This window comes from Rhinolophus sinicus, linkage group LG02 (genome assembly GCF_036562045.2).
Source record: "Rhinolophus sinicus isolate RSC01 linkage group LG02, ASM3656204v1, whole genome shotgun sequence".
In the NCBI taxonomy this organism is placed as follows: domain Eukaryota; kingdom Metazoa; phylum Chordata; class Mammalia; order Chiroptera; family Rhinolophidae; genus Rhinolophus; species Rhinolophus sinicus.
In genome coordinates, this window is record NC_133752.1 from 141647364 (window position 1) to 141662905 (window position 15542).

A 15542-nucleotide genomic window follows, 5' to 3' on the forward strand; every position below is an offset into this window, starting at 1 on the left:
CTGTTAATGATAGTTTTAGAAAAATGGCAAAATGAAACAAGTCATTTAATGGACTATTTTGGATCATAGTTTTATTGTAATTGAAATACAAGGATAATAAATACATTATTAAAACATTTACTCTTAAGGTACAGAATTGTTGTTTTATTAGAGTTGCAGGCAAATTAACTCTCAATTATATATAATGACAAGGAATAGCTTAGTTAGACTAAGGTACCAATTCAAGTGCCTGGGTTTTATAGCATCTTTAACAACTACTGCCTCTTTGAAATATGATTTAGAAAATTGCAAAACTATTATATTCATTAAGAAAACTAAAAAGCAAGGCTCCTCCAATGGTGGAATATTATTGTCTGTTTAAACAGAGAGGGCTTGGTTATTTATAGCCAAAAATCCAGAAATTTTGATCTACTCTGGGTTCTCCCAGACCTTTTTAATACAAATTGCAATAAGCATGAATGAGTTTGACTTGAATACAAGCTAATTTCCCTTTCCTAAACTATCCTCTGGAAGAAATTCTAAATAAACAAAGGAAAGGCCAATAAATAAGTTCAAAAATAGTGAGAGAAAAGAAATCAAGGGGCCTAGATCACTTACAAAACATACAACCGGGCAACCCCTAGGTAATGGAATATTGAAATTTTTATGTTTCAAGCAGAGTGAAGGAGAAAACACATTTTAGTTAAGAGCAAACATTTACAATAAAATAAAAAAAAAACTTTTACAAAGAAAACTTTGAAGAAATATGAAAGCTTGGTCATTGTGTGAGAAAGTTTATTTGTCACAAAAAAGGTATATAGCAGAGAATACAAAATTATAAAAGAAAATTTATATTACAATATGAATTTTATATTATAACTATTAAATATTATAATATATTATAAATTATAATATGCATTTTATATATAATGTATTATATAAGTTATAATCTATAACAATTATAATAAATTATATATAAACACATATTTTTATGTTTTAAGTTTAAGAATATTTGAAATTGTACAACAAAAAACAACAACAGAAAATAGACTTGGATTTAGCTTCATGGGACCACAAATACTGGAGGTGACTTTGAGAAAATGCTAAGTTAAATTGTTGATGCAAAAGAATCAGTGACAACAGAATAGCTGTTTTTTAAAAAAATATGATTGTATAAGTCTCCTCCATAAGACAACTTTAACATAAATCTCTATGACTTAATAATGTATAAAAAGACTCTTTTTGATTTGGTCTAGATTATAAGTTTCACAAGTTCAAATATCTAATCTTTTTTCTTTTTTTTTCCAACATATTTGAGGAGCAGAGAAAAAAATTTACTTATACATTAAAGTCATCTGTGGAGATTCAACACAATATCTAGGCCTCCGTCTCTGCCCCATCAAAGAAACCAGAGACTCTGGGAGTGGGACTAAGGCTTGGGTATTTTCCTCCTTTGTACTGTAAGATAAAAACACAGATACTGAAAACCTCACCAAATCCATTTGACTTTACCTGAATTTGGTAACTTCCTTGCAATTGATATAAAATGTTCCAAGCTCACCTTGTGCATTTCTTGACCTAACCCTAAGAAGAAAATATTTTTCCAAGAAGGCCTGGTTTTCCTTTATTATTTACTAGTATTTCAACACCACAATCTGTGTACTAGAGATGCTCCAAGTTACCTAGTTGGTCATTGCTTCTAGATGTCTATGGTGGACAGAGCTAGAAGATAGATATAGACATACATATGAGATATATGTAATGTAGGATTAAATACCTCATAATCTCATACTGATTCTTCCAAATCAAATTTTTATTACATCATTTTTTACTTAACCTCTTCTATATTACATATGTATCTTCTTTCTTACAAATTAAGAATCATCATTCTCAAGGGCATAAGAGATGCAATTTAGAATACACCATAACTACTTATTCATCCAAATGGGTAAACACAACAGTCTCAGAATAGCAATATTGAATCTATTCTGTATATATATTAACCACTACACAACATGTGTTCTCTTTTTTAATCTTTTAATTGCAGTTCTATAAGTAACTATGTGTTTAACGCTAAACCCAAGTCTGTGCCAATGTCTGTCTAGTTATTCGGCTGCCTGAAGCTTTCTCTCTACTAGATTCCTCAGGAAGTGCTCTGGAAAATTATTCTGTGAGTTTTTACATGTTGATAACAGTTTATACCTTTTAGACTTGAAAATCAGTTTTCATGAACCTAAAATTCTTAAGTCACATTTCATTTCTTTTAGTATTTTGCATATTTTACTCCATTTTCTTCTGGTAAAAAGTACTGTTGTGGAAAAGTCTAGTGATAATCTTACATGCTGAAGTTAAAAACTTTAAATGCAGAGAGTTCAGCAAACAGTTAGAACTTTATTCTTTGTACAGGGCTAGTAATATAGGGACAGGACTTAGTACTTTAAATGCCTGCAGTGAATTGTGTGCTTTATGTGCGATATCCACATTTTCTAGGTGTCTACATTAAGTCAATTTGAAAAGAGGACGCCAATAAACATTCTACCCGAAAATTGTGCACCTGGAGTTCAAACACAGGTCTACTTAACACTAACATCAAAATCAGTCTATTAGGCTACACTGTCCTTTGACAAGACACGTGTAATGTTCTGTGTTGTCTGGGAGAATCCCAGTGACTGCCTGTCATGCTGTACTAATTATTAATAGAAACTCCTTTGCTCTAAAATGTTCTGTTTTGGAAGGTAAAGTATATATGTAGTCACACTGTTTCTTGATCATCTGTTGATGGATCCAACTTAAAGCTCTTCGATAAACGAATGAGAGTACACACGTTGAAATCATGAACTTGTATGTTTTCAGTGCCAACTCTTCACCTCAATTGTGTTGCATTTTAGTGTTTACTGCATACATTGCTACCAAAACATTTTATGAGTTTAAATCATTGAGAAAATAAAAGCAAAGAAAAACGAAACATTCTTTTGCTTACTTGAGATGTGTAAGCCTTTCTTTCTTATGTGGTCCATGCAATAGCCTTCTGACTTCCCTTCATTGGAAGAAACTACTTCCTTTAGTGTACAAAGCATGAGGTTTGGCTTGGTAAAATGGTGGTGAGGGTGGTGGGACCATTTTGCTGGAAGAATAACACTTTATCATTTGTGTCCTCCTTGCGGGCACAAAATTCTACTGATGTTATGGTGAAACACAGTATGGTTTGAGAGTCTGATGACATGAGGTCAATCAATTTAAGTTCCTAAGAAAGAGACTGTAGGTCTGTAAGTGTCCTCCAGGGAAGCAGATACTGCATTAAACCCAGAACCAAGAGACAAGGAAAGGAAATGCCACCTGAGCCTCCGCCCCCTGGAAGCTAACAGCAATTTCAGAAACTTACACTATGCTGTGGTTTTGTGTCATTGCCACACAGAGTAACAAGAAGAAAAGCCCTGAGGAGTTGTTTATAAGACTGATAGCATCAGAGTTTGTTTGCCAGGAGACATTTTGTCACAAATCAAATGGAGCCAAAACAGACACTGGATACCAGACTCCATTCTCTAGATGTAAGCGCTCTGCTGGGGATGGGCGGCTTGGATCTGGATTTCACGTGCACATGGGGATGTGTGAGGATGCCGTTGTGTTGATTTGGGGCAGTGTGTGCTGATCATTACATGTATTACCTTAGCATTTACAGAAGAAGGTAAAAGGTTTATATTGTATTAGGTTGGTGCAAAATAATTGTGGTTTTTAAAATTATTTTTAACCTTTTAAACTGCCATTGCTTTTGCACCAACCTAATATTATTATCTAATTATTTTTTAATGTTAAAGTGATACATACTCATTAAAATAAATTCAGAATAGGAACATTTTAAAATAAGAAATTGCCCCAAATCCATCTCTCCTTAGCATGCCAACCAATTTTATAAACATAACCACTCTTAATATTTTAAAGTGTATCCTTTCAAAGATTTTTCTAAGCATATTCAGTGTTAACATTAACTATTCAACTAAACTTTAAGAATATATTATTTTCAGCCTTTTAAAAAATATATTACATCAAGGACAACTTTCATGTCAGTATAGACACACCTAATTTGGTATTTTTTTAACAGCTGCACATTATTCTATTGTTTGGATATACTAGGATGTATGAAACCAAAACCTTTTCCTTTGGGATTTAGGTAATTTCTAGCTTTTTGCAATTGTAAGCAGTTTTGAACTTGTTTGTGTATGTCTTTATACACACAGATGAGAATGCATTGGCTCGATATTGCCAAATTGCTCTTTAATTTACATTCCCAGTCACAGTGTACGGACCACCTATCTATCAGCCTTTACAACTCTGTTAGTGTGTGCTAAAATGTGGTACCTGTTTTTGCTTAGTTTGCATTCTTCATTATGAGTAAGGTGAACCACCTTTTCTTGCATGTATTGTTCTTCGAGAAACATGGAATAATGGTTAGATGTTCAGGCTTTGGAGCTAGACTGAGTCTCAATTCCACTATAAAATAGCAGTGTGACTATGTCCCAGTAACTTCTCTGTACCTCACTTTTCTCCTGTAAAATGGATGATAGTGATATTATCTATCTCTTGCTGTTGTGAGAATGAAATGCTTTAACATATGTAAATCATTGGAATAGTTAAGACATAACACATTATAAACATTTGCCATTAAATATATTTAAGTGAATTACATAATTATATTCTTTGCTCATTTTTAAAATTTATTATTTGTCTTTTTATTGATACATAAGAGTTTGTTTGAAACTAAGAACACTAGCTTTCTGTCTCACTTGCTTCTTTTAATTTCCATAAGAAAGGATCACATCTCTTTGGATATTAAATATCTAGCATATTTAAGTATTTTAGAAAAATATCCATTATTAATTCAAAATTTATTGAGCCAAAAACTTATTTATTTTCCAAAAATTGGATAGTATTGAGAATAAAGAAATTAAAAAAAAATAAGTAAATAGATGACCCTTGCTTTCCTGATGATGTAGTGGGGAGATAGATTCAAGTTGTTGCTCTTTTGATACAATAAAGTGAATGCTATTATAAACCTAACAGAAGTAACAATGATTAGGTGGGCCAATCAATTATGCCATCTACATAGTGACAGTTTTATTTCTTTCTTTCCAGTTTAGATGCGTTTTATTTATTTTTCAGCCTAATTGCTCTGGCTAGGACTTCCACTACTATGTTGATGGGCGCACATGTTTTCTTCCTGATCATAGAGAAGAAGTTTTCAGTTTTTCACCATTGACTGTGATGTTAGGTAAAGGTTGGTCATACACAGCCTTTACTATATTGAGGTATTTTCCTTCTGTACCTATGTCATTGAGAGTTTGTATAAATGGATGTTGTATATTGTCAAATGCTTTTTCTGTGTCTGCCAAAATAATCCCAAGATTTTTTAATCTTTCATTTTATTATGTGGTATATCACGTTGATTGATTTGTGGATGTTCAACCACCCTTGCATTCCTGGAATGAATCTGACTTGGTTATGGTGTATAACCTAAATTCCTATTTCAAACTCTACTACAATGCTATAGTAATAAAAACAGTATGATATTGGCAGAAAAACAGATACACAGAATACAAGAGAATTGAGAGCCCAGAAATAAACCCATACATATATGGCAACTAGTTTACATCAAAGAAGTCAATAATATACAATAGAGAAAGGATAATCTCTTCAATAAGCAGTGTTGGGAAAACATGATAGTCATATGCAAAAGAATGAAACTAGACCACAATCTTACACTGTACACAAAAATTAACTTAAAATGGATTAAAGACATGAATATAAGACCCGAAACAATAAAATACATACAAGTAAACATAGATACTAAGCTTCTGGGCATTGGTCTTAGTGGTGTTTTGGGAATTTGACTCCAAAGGCAAAAGAAACGAAAGCAAAAATAAACAAATGAGTCTACATCAAACTAAAGAGCTTCTGCACAGCAAAGAAAATCATCAATAAAACAAAAAGGAAACCAATTAAATGGAAGAAGATATTTGCAAATGATACCTCTGATAAGTGGTTCACACCCAAAATATATAAGGAACTCATACAACTCAATAACAGAATAACAAACAATCCAATTAAAATGGGCAGAGGACATGAATAGACATTTTTTCAAGACATACAGATAATCAATAGGCACATGAAAAGATGTTCAACATCACAAATTATTAGGAAAATGAAAATCAAAACCACAATGTGGTATCACCTCACATCTGTTTCAATGGTTTTTATCAAAAAGACGAAAAATAGCAAGTGTTGGAGAAGATGTGGAGAAAAAGGATCCCTCGTGCACTGTTGGTGGGATTGTAGATTGGTGCAGTCACTATGGAAAATGTATGGATGTTCCTTTAAAAATTCAGAATAGATCTACCATATCACCCAGCAATTCCTCTTCTGGGTATTCATCTGAATAATGTATAAACACTAATTTGAAAAGATATATGTACCTCTATATTCATTGTAGTGTTATTTGCAATAATGAAGATAGGGGAACAGCATAAGCTTCCATCAATAGATGAATGGATAAACAATATTTTACATATATACACACGTATACATATGCAATGGAATACTACTTGGCCATAAAAAAGATGAATTATTGCTATTTGTGACAACATGAATGGATCTTGAGGGAAGTATGCTAAGAGAAATAAGTCAGATGGAACAGGACAAAAATCACATGGTTTCACTCATATGTGAAATATTTAAAAAAAAGTAATAAATAAAAACCTAACAAAACAAAACAAACTCATAGATACAGACAACAGAATGATGGTTACCAAAGGGAAAGGAGATAAGGGGAGGGTGAGTTGGGTAAAGGGAGTCAAATATGCTCGTTTGGTAACGAACAGAAACTAGACTTTTGGTGCTGAGCACACAATAGAGTATATAGATATTGAATTACAAGGTATACCTGAAATTTATATAATGCTATGAACCAATCTTACATCAACAAATAATTTAAAAAATGAATTTATGTATACATATGTATATACACACACACAATTTCTGCATTGTTTTATTTGGACTATTCTTTTGTTGTTGAGAAAATTGTCTTCTCTTAGTCATGGAATAATAAATATACTTGCAAATTCCTAAACCTCAGAGGAACCCCTGCCTGTAAAATTATTTTACTTTATAGCATTTCAGAGAGTATAATTTATTTTTATGTCATCAAAGTTATATCCCTATTAACGTTTCCAGTTAGTGAAAAATTTTCCTTTCTCACTGCCATATTCTTTCAAAATTAGTGAGGTTTCGGTTGTTCTGTTTTGTTTTGTTTTGTTTTTTTGAATGTCCTTTACCTGTTGTCTATTAAGGGGAAAGAAAAGAAAAAAATTACCTCCATAAACTTGACACAGAAAGCAGTAAGCTTATGGTGATATTCCAGTATATAGCTTCAGCATGACGGCTTTTGTTAGCTTTTCTAACTTCATTTTTGTACATGGCATGCCTATTGGCATCACAATACCTTTTTAATTCCTTTTCTAGGCCTTTATTTCACCCATATCAGGATTCCCAGTCCTCAAGGATAATGTTCCTTCCTATGAATTTAGTTGTGTTTAGTTTTTTTCTGTCTGATCAGTACCATTATGCACCGGTTACATTTGGCAGTTTATGTGTTCTGTTTGACAATGCAAGGTAGAAGGACCAGAGAACATAAAGTTTCCCAATGTTACCCATTTTGTCCTCTAATGAAGTTATATTAATAAAAGTTATGACAAGTTAGCAAACAACAAACTTTCAGAAGTAATGACACTTAATATGTTATAAACTGAGAAATTGTTTGTCTCCCTGACCTCTGTAAGAATTTTATAAGTAAAACCATGGTGGAATTTTGCTTATACTGTTAAGCCTTTGCCCTCCAATATTTAAAAATATCAATTATTTATGAATTATAAAATATGAAACCATATACCTTTTAGGTGAAAATCTAGAAGATATTTTTTATGTCCTTGTAGATAAGCAACGATGGATAACGTGATTGTGGTGTATTTATACAAAGAAATATTTAACAGCAATGCAAAAGAATGAACTACTGCTGTATGCAACAACATGGATAAGTCTTAGAGACTTATTATTGAGCAAAAGAAGCCAAATACAAAGAGTATATATTTTATAATTCCATTATATGAAGTTTAAAAATAGACAAAACTGATCTTTAATGATAGAATTCAGAATAGTAATTACCTTCAGGTTCTAGAGACTTGGAAGGCCATGGAGATGGATTTGGGGTGTTGGTAATATTTGATTTCTTGATCTGGAGGATGTTACTCGGAGCCATCCACTTCAAGAAAATTTCTCAAGCAGTGTACATTCATGTTTCGTGCACTTATTTGTAATGTGTTACCGAAAAATAAAAAAAATCACTGGTAGATCATTACTTCTTTCATTTTCAGTCTCTTTTCTTGGGCATGGAATTTGTCTGCAACAGAAATGAAAAGCCTGTTAAAGAAAATGTCTTCTATCTTCAAATTTGTGCAAGAATGTGCCTGTTGTGTGACTTTGAGATATAGGCAACCCGTTCCAGATGTAGGAGAACTAGGCATTTTTGTGACATAAAGCAACATACTGTCTAGTCCATAAGACTAATTTACAATACTTCCCCTAGACATTGTGTTTTTAAACTATGTTAAGCCCTTCCACTTTTATCACTTAACTTTCTTTTGGGTGATGTGCTTGTTACTGCCTTGCTTGACAAGCAGTACCTTTGGCTTTTTTTCCCCCCTAACTGTAGTGGCCTTAGTATTTGGATTAGATAATTCACACATTTAGGTTCTCAGAACAACTTCTTTCTGTTGCTGTGTATCAGGGATTTTTCTCAAAGCATTTTCAGTCTCTAGCATAACATATCCATATTTTGTTTCATTTTGTTTTGCTTTGATTTCATAAGCCTAAGATTGATATATTCATTTGATAAGCTTGTTTTTGTTTAGGCACAGTTTGGAGTAAGTAAACGTCTTATCAAAATGTTTTAGTATTGGAAAATATCCATTAGTGCCTGTTTGCAAACTTAGAAAGGCTTTACTGTTGTTACATATGTTACTAATAGTTAATATACCATGATTAATATACTCTAGTTTCACCAGCAGAAGTCTTACCACTTATACCACTACAAAATTGTTAAACAAAATTTAACATTTTCCTGACACCTTTGGCTTATCATGCCAAGGCCACTAAGGAATACACACAGTGCAAATACAGTGTAAGAAAAATAGTATTACTAATTTTGACTGCTTTCCTACTCAAAAATGTTGCTAGATATTAATGAAAATTCATAAGAAATGAAAGATTTGCTTAGTTTAAAAAGGATTTTTATTTTTATAATTTAGATTTAAATGGCATATAGGCTTACTGTTTTTGAAGTGAGTGCCAGAAGCCTGAAGTAAGATATTTATTATTTGACCCCAAGCAAAAGTAAGAAAAAGGAAAAATTATCAGTAGAGTAATTGTTTAATTAAAAAAAAATCTATAAGTTAATTTGTATTTTTATAGAAACAACTGATTATTTAAAATATCAATTGATTATCTGCATTGACAATACCTTATAGCCAAAAGCTATGGGCTTTAGCTCCGGGCATTTTATCAAGAAGGGCTGAAACTTCAATCACAATGGTTTATCGTCATTGGAATCAGTTAAGTGATCTAATTTTTTTTAAATACCTTATTATCACTGTGACACCATATAACTAAAACAACTCATTATTGTATTTGAATGTCACCTAATTTTACTGCTGTAAAACAACTGCACAAGCAGTGAGAATTTTTTGTGTTAAAGAATTGCATATTAATTAATTAATATCATGATTGTTCACAAAAAATTCCAAATCCAAATATGTTGCTAAATATAGAAGCATTTAGTTTAGAGAATGTTTTTATTTTAAAAAACAGAGATTATACATTGGAAATATTTATTTCATAAAACAATATTTTTGCCAAAATAATTATAGAAATTAAAAACTCCTTCAGTAATTTCACAAGAACTTTCTATAAGCTTCCTCATGGGGAAGCTTATATCAAATTTTAAAATCCCTGACCTCTTTTACACCAAATAAAGCCAATTAGCTGTGAAACACTGAGCTTCTTGAGAGCATTTATTGGAAAAGCCATGCTTTTTTGCTTTGTTTTATCGTTAACGTTCCAAATCACTCAGTCATCTTAGAAATAAATGTTTTCTATATTGTATAAAGGATATGTATGTGAATTCTTGACACATTTCAAGAAAAATGAAACGTTTAATGTGATCCAATCCTATAAAACAGATTACTCATATTTTCTTTATTAATAAAAGTAGAAACTCTGGTTTAATGGAGTTATATGAATATTTTCATGTTGAGTTATTAATACAATTGGCTATTTGGCTAAGACCTAAGACATAGCATACAAGCTGAGTAATTTAGAAGCAATTACTCTTATAAATATATTTATAGGCTATCTTACCAAAACCAAAACAAGTATTACTCCTGTGTTAACAACTGTGGAAAAAGCTTTATGGTCTTAAGATACTGTGTGCAGTCAAAAACAAAGAAAAGGGAAACAAAAATTTAGAAGAGTCAATGATAGTTCAACTCAAAATTTTACTCACACTTTCTTTGTTCTAATTCACAAATATATTTTTTTCTCACATTACCTTAAATATTAAAATATAATCTTGTAATTATTTGGGGAAAACTCAATTAATCAATAATTTATGTTAAAAGGAATCTTCCTGTAAGGATGCTAATAAATCATTTTATTATCATGAGATAATATCAATCATGTACACTTTAGTGAATTTACCACAGATTATTTTACTTCTACAATTGATACCAAGTCCACTGTGTATCTTAATGTGGCCACAAGGTCTTTCTTTACTCCTTTTAGTTTCAGAGCCACATGATTTTCTGTTCCTAACAATAAAACCTAAGTTTACAATAATTATTACTATAGCTAAACTATATTTTTGATTTAAAAAGCGCTATCAGAACTTTTAGAAAATATTTCAGTACCTATGACTTAGCTTATATGAAAGAACATTTTACAAGATAACTTCAGCTTGTTGGAACACATTTTTAAGGAGTTGGGTACCTAATAATGCCACCAATATAAGCATTTTACTCAAAACCTTTTTGGGGCTCAAATACACATAAAAACACAAACATTTTCAACAGAAAATTATTTTTTTGGTGATAATAAATATGTTTACCTAATGACTTACCTCCCCCCCATCTATTTTAAATAAAAGTTTGAAGGTACTTAAAGATAAAATTTAGGCTTATGTTTAATGTACGAATTTGCTTAAAATTCTTAAAGAATTACTGGTAGATGTAAATAATGCTTTCTGATTCTCAATTTTCCATTTTTGGAGAAAGATTACACTTGGTCACTCCTAAAGTTAGGTGTGCCCTGTTCTGATTTTTGGTTCATGTGTAAGAGTTTTATGCAAAAGACCAAAGAGAGAAGCCAAAATTTATAAAATTTGTTAGTCCAATTCCTTAAATAACAAAATATTGAATCTATATCCATAAGGAACAGTCCTGTGCTGTGACTCTCATGTTCCAACAATAAAATTTATTCAAAATATAATATTATAATAGTTACATATTGTCATATTAAAATTTGAAATATTTTATATCCACTGAGTTTCCAAATACCATCTATTTGATTAAAATATCAACAAAATGTATTATAAGCACAATGGGAAAATCACTACTACTGAGATTCTCTGTCATTTAGAGAGAAACTGTGGGTTATTCATAAAGTAACTGGCAGACCATATATTTACAGTTACTCTAAAAATGGAGCTGATACCTACCTCAAATAATTATTTGGAGGATAAAATAGGATAATGCATATGTAATGTCTTATGAATTGTGAAGCACTGGTATACAAATGTAAGGTCTTGTTTACACTGCTATTGTATAACATTTTGGAGGAGAAATCAAAGAGAATTAATGTGTGTTAAAAATAAAAATTAACATTATTCACATAGTTGATTAGTATAAGTTCAACTATGATTAGATTATGTTTTAGTATTTAGTAACACTTTTAATTCCACTTCTTTAAATAAATTATGCATAAATTTAGAAAAACGATAATGACATGAAAATATAAAGACATCTATCATCATTTTCAGCTTTTATCAGCAGATTCTTTTCCTTATATGTGATTGTTCTGGTTATAATAAGAATTCTTCTGCTTAGATGGGTAGTTATTAAAAACAGCATTTGTTTTCTCATTGAACTCTCCATCCAAAAATGTTAGCACTTAGAGAAATAAGACCTTTTTTACTCCTAATTGTGCAGCTGAATAATTTGTTCATGTTAGATTGCAGATAGATGAAAAATGTCTTTAGTAATGAGTACATATTTGTAATATAGTCATACCATGAATACAAGGACTTGGGGCATTCACAGCACACAATTCTATTCTGCTGTCTAAAAACATGCCTATTTTGTTCTGAAAGTATTTTTGGTTTATCTTATATTCTCTTTTCCTCACCATTCCTCCTTTTCCTTTTTAATCTGGAAACAAAGGAGTGGGGCAAGCTTTTCCCCAATAAGGAGAGTCACTTAAATGTTGGATAATACACAACACTGACAGCATATTAACTGCCCAAAGAGCATGGAATCCAGCTAAGACGTCCTCTCATTCTAGCTGTCACTCAGGAGATAAAAAGTCTCACCAGATGCTTCACTTGTTTGAAAATCTTACAATCCCTACAATCTTTCTAGAATGAAAAATTTTTCAGTTATCAGAGCTTCTCCTATAATAGAAATAATTGCTTTATGACCAAGAAATTATATGGGAATAAATGGGAAAAAATGAATTATATTATGAATAGTTTATGGAATAGAATGTATATTTTACATGATTTTCTCTCTCAAGTTTTTTTTTCTGCATTGCCAAATATTTTCTGAAGACAGAAGACATTTGAAATAATCATTGAAGTTTTTAAGTTACTTCTCTAAATATGTAAATGTAATTTTTAATATTTCTGGGTATAGTCCAGGATGTATGTATATATACACACACATACATACATACACACATTTACTCAATAAACATAAACAACTTTTATTTTGGTGTATTTTGTAGATAGCATGAAATAAACTCAAAACAATCCTGAAAATGTGAGCTGGTATCAATACCTTGTAAGAAGAGACTAAATCATGATATTTAGGACAATTGTTACTTTTAATATCAAGACAGTCTCTTTACATCATACAGCTTGTTGGAAGATATGAACATGAGTGTGAGAATCAATACTGCAATATTGGAACTGGCTGTTCACCATAATCACACAATTATTTTCAAAATCAAAGAAAATATAATCTGTTAGGTTAAGAGTATATTTTTAACCAGTTTCTGAATAGATAGTATCATGATAATTTTGTTAATTTTCTATCCTTATTAATTATCATTATGAATATTATAAACAAACTCTGATTCATTTGGTCTATGTCACTTGGACTTATTTTAGCTGTTAATATCAATTACAGAACACTTAATATAACAACTAGTCAAAGAATCAGAAAAGAACAGTAAGATTTGGAGAACACTATCAATCACCAAGACATAACTGATATTTAGAGAATAACATACAGAACAAGTATAGATATACATTATTTTCTTGCACAGGGCATTTTTGGCAATATAGAGCATAGGCTAGCCAAAATACAAGTCTTAATAAATTTAAAAAGATTAAATTATTAAAGTTATAAAGAGTATGTTCAATAATCATAACAGAAGTAAACTGGAAATCAATAACAATAAGATTTCTAGAAAAATTCACCCCAAAATGGGTAATTAAAGGATACTTTTACTGGGATAGCGATACTTGAATGAGACAAAATAGACCTCAAAAGAAAGGCTATAACAAGAGACAAAGAAAGACCCAGTAATACCACTTCTGGGTATTTATCCAAAGAAACCCAACACACTACTTTGAAGGGACAGGTGCATGCATATGTTCATTGCAGCATTATTTACAATAGCTATATGGAGGCAACCTGGGTGTCCATCAATAGATACACAGATAAAAAAGAGGTGGTACATATATACAATGGAATATTACTCAGCGATAAAAATGATGAAATCTTGCCATCTGCAACAACTTGAATGCACCTAGAGGGTATTGTGCTGAGTGGAGTAAGTCAGACAAAGACAAATGTCATATGATTTGACTTATATGTGGAATCTTGGGAACAGGTTAAATGAATAATTAAAACAGAAACAAGCTCATAGCTACAGAGAACATATTGATGGCTGCTGGATTGGGAGGAGCATGGGCAAAGTGGGAGGAAGGATTAAGAGGTACAAACTGGTAGTTACAAAATAGTCGTGGGGATGTTGAGTACAATATGGGGTATATAGTTAGTAGTATTATAACTGTCAGATGGGTACTGGATTTATAGGGGTGATCACTTCATAAGGTATATAAATGTCTAATCACTGTGTTGTACACCTGAAACTAATATAATAGTGTACATTAAGCGTAACTGAAACGTAAAAAAAACATATTTTAAAAAAGATACTTTTAAATAATTCATGGCTCAAAGATGAAACATAAAGGTAAACTTTAAAAAAATTGAAACAAATGATAATTAAAAACAACATATCAGACTTTGTAACACAGTGCTTAACAGATCATTTACAGATTTAGATGCTTAAATGAGAAAAGAAGAAATATCTAAAGTCAATGCCCTAAGATGCTATCCTAAGTAGTATGGAAAATAAAAGCAAACTTAAATCAAAATAAGTGGAAGAAAATTGGAGAAATTAATGAAAAAGAATATATACAAACTTTAGAAAAACTTAATAAAACCGAACTTTGATTCCTTGAAAAGATATTCACAAAAATGATAAAAACTGAACTAGACTCATTAAGTAAAAGAGAGAAAGTACAAAGTACCAGTATTGGGAATGAAAGATGTATTATCATTAAAGATGCTCAAAAGATAATAAGAGAATATTATTAACAAAGTTATTGCATGAAATTTGACAACTTAGATGAAATGGAAAAATTCCTTGAATTATGCAGCTGACCAAACTGATATAGGGTGAAAAAAAAATCCAATAGTCTTTTTATCTAACAAAGAAATTGAATTTGTTATTAAATGCCTTACTACAAAGTAAACTTTAGATCTAAACTGTTAACATTTGTAAGTTTTATCAAACAGAAAAGGAAGAAATAATTACAATTATCAATTATTTCATAAAATAGATGAGAGAACATTTCCCAACTCATTTTAATAAACCAGAATGTTATTAATACCAAAACTGGATAAAGACATTACCCAAAAAATGAAAATTATAGACCAATGTCCCTTGTGAATATAGACAAAAAATATTGAGCAAAATATTAGCAAACATAAATTAGCAATAAAAAGAAGAATAAATCATGAACAAACAGCTTTAATCATAGGAATGTAAGATTAGTGTAACATTAAAAAATCAATCAAGAGAACTCATAGTATCAAAAGAATGTAAGAAATAAACCCATATGATCATTTCAAAATGTAGAAAAAGTATTTGAAAAAAATTCATCACTACTTTGAGAT